A 10,000-nucleotide genomic window follows, 5' to 3' on the forward strand; every position below is an offset into this window, starting at 1 on the left:
TAAAAAGAAAAGTAATAAACCCGCAAATATTGGAAAAACTACAACTGTTGTTAACCAAGGAAAATAATTCGTAGTAAAAACAAGATACACTTGGACTAAAAAAACCCATGTTCGAAAATGAAATAAAAAAAAATATATATATGTATATTTATTTTCGAGCACGAGTTTTTGTCGGTAAAAAAGAAATCAAATGGATTCAAGGGGGCTTTTCGAGAACGTATCAATAAGCTAGACCCATGCTTCGAGTTGTTTCATGCCATAAATAAACGCGAACACTCAAGAAATCCGTCGGACAGGCAGATTCACATCTCTTACAACCAACACAGTCTTCTGTTCTTGGAGCCGAAGCTATTTGCTTAGCTTTACATCCGCCCCAAGGTATCATTTCTAATACATCTGTGGGGCAAGCTCGGACACATTGAGTACACCCTATACATGTATCATAAATCTTTACTGAATGTGACATTGGATCTAGAATTCTTTTTTAAGACTATAAATTTTCGATCGAGTAAATTTGTAAATGAATTATATATTTAGATACCAGATGAGTCAATAATTGATCAGAATTTTTATAATCAATCTACTTTCAGATTAACTCATGCGATAGGACCAAGATACTTTGATTTTTTACGTTTTCGCAAACATGATCATGAATTACGTATCATACAGATAATTTGACTTGATGAATATCAGAATTTATCCGATAAATAAATACTACTTATTCAACAAATTCGATTGATTGATACGAGTTGATTTTCTGTTACGATAAATTGACGAAACAATAGCTGGGCCAATAGCTGCTTCAGCGGCTGCAATAGCTATAACAAAAATTGAGAAAATATTCCCTTTTAATTGGCGACTATCAAAAAAATCAGAAAATGTTACGAAATTCATATTAACTGCATTCAGTATAAGCTCAAGACACATAAGGGCCCTAACCATATTTCGGCTCGTGATCAATCCATAGATACCGATAGAAAATAAATAGGCACTTAGAATAAGTACATGTTCGAGCATGATTGACCAACTCCTTATCAATTCCGATTCATTTCAATATGAACAAAAATGTAATAGATTCAATTCAATTGACAAAAAAAAAGTACAGAACAAGGGAATATATTGGTAATCGATCGAATAAAAGAATTTTTATTTTAGACAGAAACAATCTTCAAATAGAATTGAAGGGGAATGTGTGCGATAACATAGAACAAAGTTTAATTTATGCTATTTCTAACTAAAGATTTATTACTGGCGAGCCACGGCAATTGCGCCGATCAAAGCAGCTAAAAGAATGATCGAAATTAGTTCAAATGGAAGAAAAAAATATGTTGATAAATGAATTCCAATTTGTTGACTATTACTTATTAAATCTGGCTCTAGAATCTGGTTTGATCTTGTAGTCCAAATAATCCCATACCATGACGTATCTACAATAGTAGTCATTAGTGAAACAAAAATACTTGTACAAACCAGAAAAGTAACTCCATTCCCAACGGTCCAAAGATTCAAATCTTTGGAATATTCTGAACCCTTCATGAACATCACAGCAAATATGATTAAAACATTTATAGCTCCCACGTAAATAAGGAGTTGCGCGGCAGCTACAAACTGGGCGTTTGCTAAAATATAGAATAAGGATATAGAAACAAGAACCAGTCCCAACGAAAAAGCAGAATAAATGGAGTTATTAAATAATAGTACTCCCATACTTCCTAAAATAAGACCTGATCCCAACAAGACTACAAGAAAATCATGTATCGGTCCAGGCAAATCCATTATATGTAGTAAAAAAAGAGATAAAAAAATCTAAATGTTTTTCATGACCTTATTGATCTGACCAGGAAAAAAAATGGATAATCAATTCCTAATTAAATCTTAGGGGGTGTGAATTAATGTAGGTACAGTTATTGTATTAATCTTAGTCTTGATCTGAAAGAGTATAGTAGATTGAAACTATATATTTGGAAATATATAGTTTCAATCTAAATTAAGCTGCAATTCTCATGAATCAATAGTTTGTATTTGTAGGTAGTGATCAAACAAACAAAACGAAAGAAACCTCATTTCTTTAGATCAAAACGGAACCTTAGTAATTTCCAATTACTCTTTAATCAAGGGATTTACTTATTTTAGACTTCAATTTGAGGCGAATTCAGAATTGTTCTAATTGTATAATCATCAACTACTGACATTGGTAAACGACCCAAAGAAATTTGATTATAATTCAATTCGTGACGATCATAAGTAGAAAGTTCATATTCTTCAGTCATTGATAAACAATTTGTTGGACAATATTCAACGCAGTTACCACAAAATATACAGATCCCGAAATCAATACTGTAATTAAGCAATCGTTTCTTTCGAATATCCGTTTCCAATTTCCAATCAACAACGGGGAGATCTATAGGACATACACGAACACATACTTCACAAGCAATGCATTTATCAAATTCAAAATGGATTCGACCGCGGAAACGCTCCGATGCGATTAATTTTTCGTAAGGATATTGAATAGTTACAGGCAAACGATTTGCATGGGATAAAGTAATCATGAAACCCTGACCAATGTACCTTGCAGCTCGTACTGTTTGTTGACCATAATTCATGAACCCAGTTACCATAGGGAACATATTGTAATATCTCTAAAGAATTTTATGTTTGTTTCTTTCTCTTGTTTGAGCAAGTCGTGAATATAGAATATGGTATTCCTTTACAGTGAAAAGAGTTGAAAGGAAGTTGTTAATAATAGATTACCAAGAGATATAGGTAAAAGAAATTTCCATCCGAGATTTAATAGTTGGTCTATTCTTAGTCGGGGTAAAGTCCATCTTGTTGCTATAGAAATGAACAAGAATAAATAAGTTTTAGCTAATGTAATAAAGATACTAATTGTCATTCCAAAGACTTCATACGCTTTATTTATTTCAAAAAGTTCATAACCGAATATGTATGGAATAGAGATATCCCAACCACCCAAGTAAAGAACCGTTACAAATAACGAAGAAACTAATAGATTTAGATAGGAAGCAACATAAAATAAACCAAATTTGATACCCGAATACTCGGTTTGATAACCCGCTACTAATTCTTCTTCCGCTTCTGGTAAATCAAAAGGTAATCTCTCGCATTCTGCTAAGGAAGAAATTAGAAAAATAACAAACCCTATAGGTTGACGCCACAAATTCCACCCCCAAAAACCATACTTTGATTGAGCCTCAACTATATCAACTGTACTCGAACTGTTAGATAATCATAGTCGGTAATAACATCACTGTTCTCATCGCTATTACAGAACCGTACATGAGATTTTCACCTCATACGGCTCCTTGAGGGCCATAAATAAATCTAAGGAGCGTGTCGGGATTATTTATCTTAATATGTCTTTTTTGTAGAAGAGTATAGGATAAAAATCTATCGTGTGGCCCCCAATTAACCCAATAGAATTCTGTCTGTTCTAATAATAAAGAAAAAAGGTACTTCTGAATTGATCTCATCCTTTAATAAAAAAAAAATTCTTTGTTGAGTAATAACTTAATTCTTCACTAAAATACTATTTATTATAAATATCAATAACCCATCGTTTTCACTTACGAAAAAAACAAATTGGCTATTCCATTAGTTCATGAATTCGGACACGAATTCTATCTCGATGAATAGGGAGATAGGAAAGAAATGAATATAGGAATAGATGGAGATAAGAAACAATACAAAAGATCTCTTTTTTTGTTGTAATTGGATTCTTTCAATTTGTTTTTTTCGTTCCTATTCTTCTTTCTGAGAAAAAGGGGACTTACTAAATAAGGGATTATTTCGTTTCCGATAGTTATTTATTTAATGGGTGGATAGGCGCATACTCTGGATCGGAATCGTGGGGAGTACTGCCTGATCATTTCTACAAACTTAAAGCCCCAATTCGTATTCTTTTTATATTATGCATTTTGCAAAAATGTCCTTCTCTCTCTTTTGGATAATTTGGAAAATCTCCATTACTAATCCTTTGTATATCTTGGTGTTTCTAACCATCCACTCATTTTTGCTCAATCAGCCGTGTTATGGTAATACATATATGTTAGTACATCCAAATAATAGTGAAAACTCGATCCGATTGATCTTTTGAGTCCGCTTCAAGACAGGATAACTAGTCAACCAATCTTGGGATAAAGGCTCTCTTGCGCCTATGTTTATTTCTGCTTAACTCTTATACATAGAAAATGAGACTCAATATTTTGACTGCTAATTTTTATTTATCTAAGCTGTTTTTTTTCACTCATATAACTATCTGATTTAGTTCATTAATCCGAATAATGAATATAAAAATGAAGATATCTATTCATCACCCCTTTTCTCAAAAAAAAAGGGGGGAGAAGTTTATGTCTCAACGAATCACACGTAGAGATATTGATAATACACATAGAGTTAATGGTATTTCATAACTAATTGATTGAGCAGCAGCTCGTAGACCACCTAAAAAGGAATATTTATTATTGGATCCATATCCTGACATAAGAAGGCCGATGGGAGCAACACTTGAAATGGCAATCCATAAAAAAACACCGATCTGCAGATCTGCTAAAACAAGGCGATAACCAAAAGGAATTACTGAATAGCTTAGTAAAATTGATATGACTGCTATGGATGGTCCGATACTGAATAAACGCGTATCACCTCTAGATGGAAGCAGATTTTCTTTAAAAAGTAGTTTTGTGCCATCTGCTAAAGCTTGAAGAACTCCCAAAGGACCAGCATATTCAGGTCCAATACGTTGTTGTATCCCGGCGGATATTTCTCTTTCTAACCATACAATTACTAGTACGCCGATTGTGATTCCCAATACAGTAGTCAAAATAGGGACAAGCACCCATAGAATTCCATAGACTTCTTTTAAGAATTCCAATCTCGAAAAAGAATTGATATCTTGGACTTGTGATGTATCAATTATCATTTTAACGATCAACTTCTCCCATAATGATATCTATGCTACCTAGTATTGTCATAATATCAGCCAATTTCATTCTTTTAACTAACTGAGGAAGAATTTGCAAATTGATAAAACCCGGCGGGCGAATTTTCCATCTCCAAGGAAAACCACCCTGATCCCCTATCAAAAAAATGCCCAATTCCCCTTTTGGGGCTTCGACTCTCACATAAAGTTCTTGTTTCGCCAATTCAAAAGTTGGCGAAGGTTTTTTACTAATGAATCGATAGTCAAAGTCATTCCATTCCGGAGACTGTCCTCGATCAAAAGATCGTATTTCTAAATTTTCATAAGGTCCCCCTGGAATTCCTTCCAAAGCTTGTTGAATAATTTTTATGGATTCCGTCATCTCACCAAGTCTGACTAAATAACGAGCTAATGAATCTCCTTCTTTTTGCCACTGAACTTCCCAATCAAATTCGTCATAACACTCATAATGATCAACTTTACGAAGATCCCATGGTATTCCGGAAGCTCGCAGCATTGGTCCTGATAACCCCCAATTTATTACCTCTTCTCCAGAAATAATGCCTACTCCCTCAACTCGTTCTAAAAAAATAGGATTTTGTGTAATAAGTTTTTGATATTCAGCAACCGCTGTCAAAAAATAATCGCAGAAATCCAAACATTTATCTATCCATCCATGAGGTAGATCAGCCGCGACTCCCCCGATACGAAAATAATTATGCATCATTCTCATACCGGTGGCTGCTTCGAATAGATCATATACTAATTCTCTTTCTCTGAAAATATAGAAGAAGGGAGTCTGTGCGCCAATATCCGCCATAAAAGGGCCAAGCCATAACAGATGAGAAGCTATACGACTCAATTCCAACATAATTACTCTGATATAGCTGGCTCTTTTAGGTACTTGAATATTTCCCAACAGTTCTGGACCATTTACAGTTATTGCTTCTGTAAACATAGTAGCTAAATAATCCCAACGTGTTACATAAGGTAGATATTGTATAATTGTTCGGTTTTCTGCAATTTTTTCCATCCCTCTGTGTAAATAACCCAATATTGGTTCACAGTCAATAACATCTTCACCATCCAAAGTAAGGATGAGTCGAAGAACACCGTGCATTGATGGGTGGTGAGGTCCCATATTGACTATCATGAGGTCTTTTCTTGTAGCTGGTCCATTCATAAGTTTTTCCTCGATTCAGCTTTCCATGAATTGCTGAAAATGCAAATAAGTTCATAAAAATTCAAGATCTAATAAATCAAATAATTAAAAATTACTTTTAAAATTACTGAGTTTTTGACTCCCGAATATCCAATTGATTAATTAATTCTTTATAACGCATTTTATTTATCTTTGATAAATAAGAAAGTAATCGTTGGCGTTTTCCGAGAATTTTACGTAGACCTCTTTGAGATAAATAGTCTTTTTTGTGCAATTCCAAATGGGAAGTAAGTCTTCGTATCTTATTGGTGAAACTGACTACTTGAAATTCAACGGATCCTCCATTTTCTTTTTTTTCTTCTTGCGAAATAACTGAGCTGAATGAATTTTTTACCATAAAATGAAATCTCCTTAGCCTCCTTTTTTTATTGTTTTATAAATTATTATTGATCAGTAATAATAATGTTACTAATTTTAATTTGATATACACAATAATCTTAATTTGATTACGAATTTCTATTCTTTTTTTTTTTAATAAAATTTTGCAATCCAATTTTTTAAAATTGGATTCAGATAGGTATACAAAAGGCTGGTATATTTCTGCACGCACAAAAAATATTTATACTTAAAACTTCAATTAAAAATGAAATAAGAATATTTTATTGATTCATTTCTAAATCGAATAGAGACGCCATTGAATTAAATTAATATCATCTATCAGAATCTAAGACAGTGCCATATGTGTATTTCTTTGTCTTCATATACCATATAAGGTACGGCCAATATAGGAAAAATGTAGCATTAACGAATTTTCAATTGTGGATACATATGGATCCTTAGCATACTAAAACGACTGCTATTATTGGTATCAAACCAATAACGATTCATACAAGCTAAATCTTCTAATCGATAATTGGGCCACAAAAAGAACTTGAATTTATTTAGTTTATTTTTATATCTATCAAGATGTTTGCTTCTTTTATCTAAAACTTGATCATGAGTTTTTACCTTATTTGCATTGTAAAATCCTGTATTTCTATGGATATCATTTCTATTCCCAGAATTGAAACAAATTAGAATTCTGAACTCTCTACGACCTCTAGGGGATAAGATATTTTCCGGAACAAGCAAATCATAATGATTGCTGGTTCTATTTTCATTCGTTTTTTGATGTATTGCAATGGATTCAGCAAAACTCTTCTTATAAGGATAGCCTTTTTCTTGATATCTTTGATTAATTTGGTACTTATTCTTATGAACTAATGAAATACCTATGGTTTGAGACATAATAAATTGTCCATCATTTTCTACAGACAGACGAACAGGTTCGATAATCAATATTCCCCCTTTTAAGAATTCTTTATGAAACTGGAACTGCTTGGGAACTATCAGCATCTCCAGATTTATTTCTCCTCTTTCGATAGAGGATATAGTAATTTTTATGGGATTTATCAGTCTAAGCAGGAGACAATATACGTTGATGTTATTCATCAGTTTGCCAGTTAAGGAATTCTCCCATCTCAATTGAAAAATAAAATAGTTGTTTACGAAGGAATCAAACAGGGCTTCCATGTTTTTCTTGGATTTTTTTTTCTTTCTACGTTTTTTCACATCTGCTTCCGCGGAATCTTTTTCAAGATCTTTTTTTTGGTTTGATAAAACTGAGTCACGATTCTTTTCGTCCACAACTTCCTTTTTTCCTTTATTTCCATTTTCTAATTCAAGAGGTTTTTTCTTCGCTGATATTAAAGGAGATCCTTTTTTCTTTCCAATTAGTTTTTCATTTTGACTAATAATGAAATTTTTATTCAAATTTAAAAGAAGTGATTTGATTGGTATGATCCACGGATTAATCTTATATGCATTATAAAGTATCAAAAATTCTGGAAAGAACCAAAGTTCCAGATTCGATATGGAACGACTTAGTATTTCTTCATTCATTCTCATCCAATCAAAAACAAAAAAGATTTTTTTTTTATTGTTCAATGGGTTGATTTCTTGATTCATTGTGAGATAATGAAAATCTTTCTTATCGATTTTTTCAATTAGTTGAAAATTATTACCCCCAGTTTTAGTATTTTGATTACTGTTTGTGTCAGTTTCAATATTGATCCAGGCTCTAATATCGGCCTTATTTTTAAGACCAAAATGCAGCATTCTCCAATCAAAATATTTTCTATCCAGATTTTTTTCCCGATCTATAATATAATTATCTATTAGATAATTATTGATAGGGATATCCGTTAGTATATCAAAAAATTTCCATTTATCTGTGTTGTACTTAGACGAACTTTCTTGATTATTTTTGACTTGTACTGTTAATTCATAAATAGATGAATCTTTATTATCTTCATAATTAATGGATTTATATGATAAAAGATCATATATATATTTTTTTAGAATATTATCGTTTTTATTTGGTAATGAGTAGCGGGTTTGAAAATCATTTTGTTTTTTGTAATCAATTAATCTGTTTTGTTCATATGAATAACATTGTTTAAAATCTTTATTTTTGACCATACGATCTTTCTTTACTCTATTTCGCCATTTTTGTGGGAATAATTTTTCCCATCTAATTGGATATAAATCATAGTGATAATGACCCCTTAACCAGTTTTTCCATTCATTCATCATTGCAGAATTTTGAAGATTCTTTTGTTTTAAGTCGGGATGGAATATTTCGTGTGCTCCAACAACTTTACCAAAATAATCCTGTATTTCATTTTTAAGAAAAAGAGATGTTCCGTGATATTGAAACACAGGTCTTAACTTAGATAAGTTAATAAGTTGGGTTTGTGATAATTTGTAAAATAAATATGCTTGTGACAAGTATGATAAGTCCCCAAAGACCTTTCTATTCTTATTACTAATATTGGAAAGTGACTTTTTTATAGTTGAAATAAAGTAAATGAAACTTTGATTTGTTTTATCAATTCTTTCTTCATTTGCTTCATTATTGGAAATGGATTTAGTCATTTTTTTTTTTATTGAATCAATAAAAAGTTGACCATTAATCCTCGGGATATTCATAATACGTTGAAAGATAGCTATGTATATGTTTTCAACGAAAAATTTTAGAAAATGATGCGATTTACGAATTAATCGTACATTTCTTTTTTTTAATATCTTTAAAAGATTTTTCGGAGATTCTAATATATCACTTATTTTGTTAGGACTAATATTTAGTTCTAGCTTTAGAATCGCGTTTTTCGTGTCTTTTCTAATTTTTTCAATTTGTTTTAGTATGGTGTTTGTTCTATCAGTCCGATCTTTGATCGTTGTTTCTATCAACGAAAAAGTTCTCCGATCCATAGATTGAATTATAATGGACGAGTCTTGGATCATTCGATTACGTATTATCAAATTTTTTTCTTCATTCAACTCGGATATTTCTTTCAATTCAACTAATCGAGTTGGGTTTCTTTGTGAAAGGTTTTTGATGACCCGTTTTTTTGTTTCGTTTAATATATTTATAAACACGTTTAGTCTTTTTTTTAAAACTCTTCGAGTCCTTTTTTTAATTTGTTTTTCGACTTTTGTTATTAAACCGGGTTCAAAAAACGAACCGTCTTTTCGGGGAGAACCAAAAGGCATTTCAGCTTCCTCTCCAAAAACTGTTAAAAAAGCAAAATCATTTTTTTTTTCGTTCTTTTTTATTGAATTTTTATTAGGTAACCTAAATATGTCGCGCGCTTTCACACGAAAAGGAAATAAGATCTTTATTTGAATACCCTCTGTTAACCAATTTTGTGGAAATTCTGTTTCTGATAATTGAACACCATTATAGGTGCATTTTATATGTATTTCGTTCTTGGAATTTTTCCAATCCTTGTACCAGTCAGTACCTTCAAATAATAGTATACGGATAATATTTTTAGCTATTATCAATGAGGGTA

This window comes from Cucurbita pepo, unplaced genomic scaffold (assembly GCF_057944985.1).
Source record: "Cucurbita pepo subsp. pepo isolate OVF unplaced genomic scaffold, ASM5794498v1 scafford_91, whole genome shotgun sequence".
Lineage (NCBI taxonomy): Eukaryota > Viridiplantae > Streptophyta > Magnoliopsida > Cucurbitales > Cucurbitaceae > Cucurbita > Cucurbita pepo.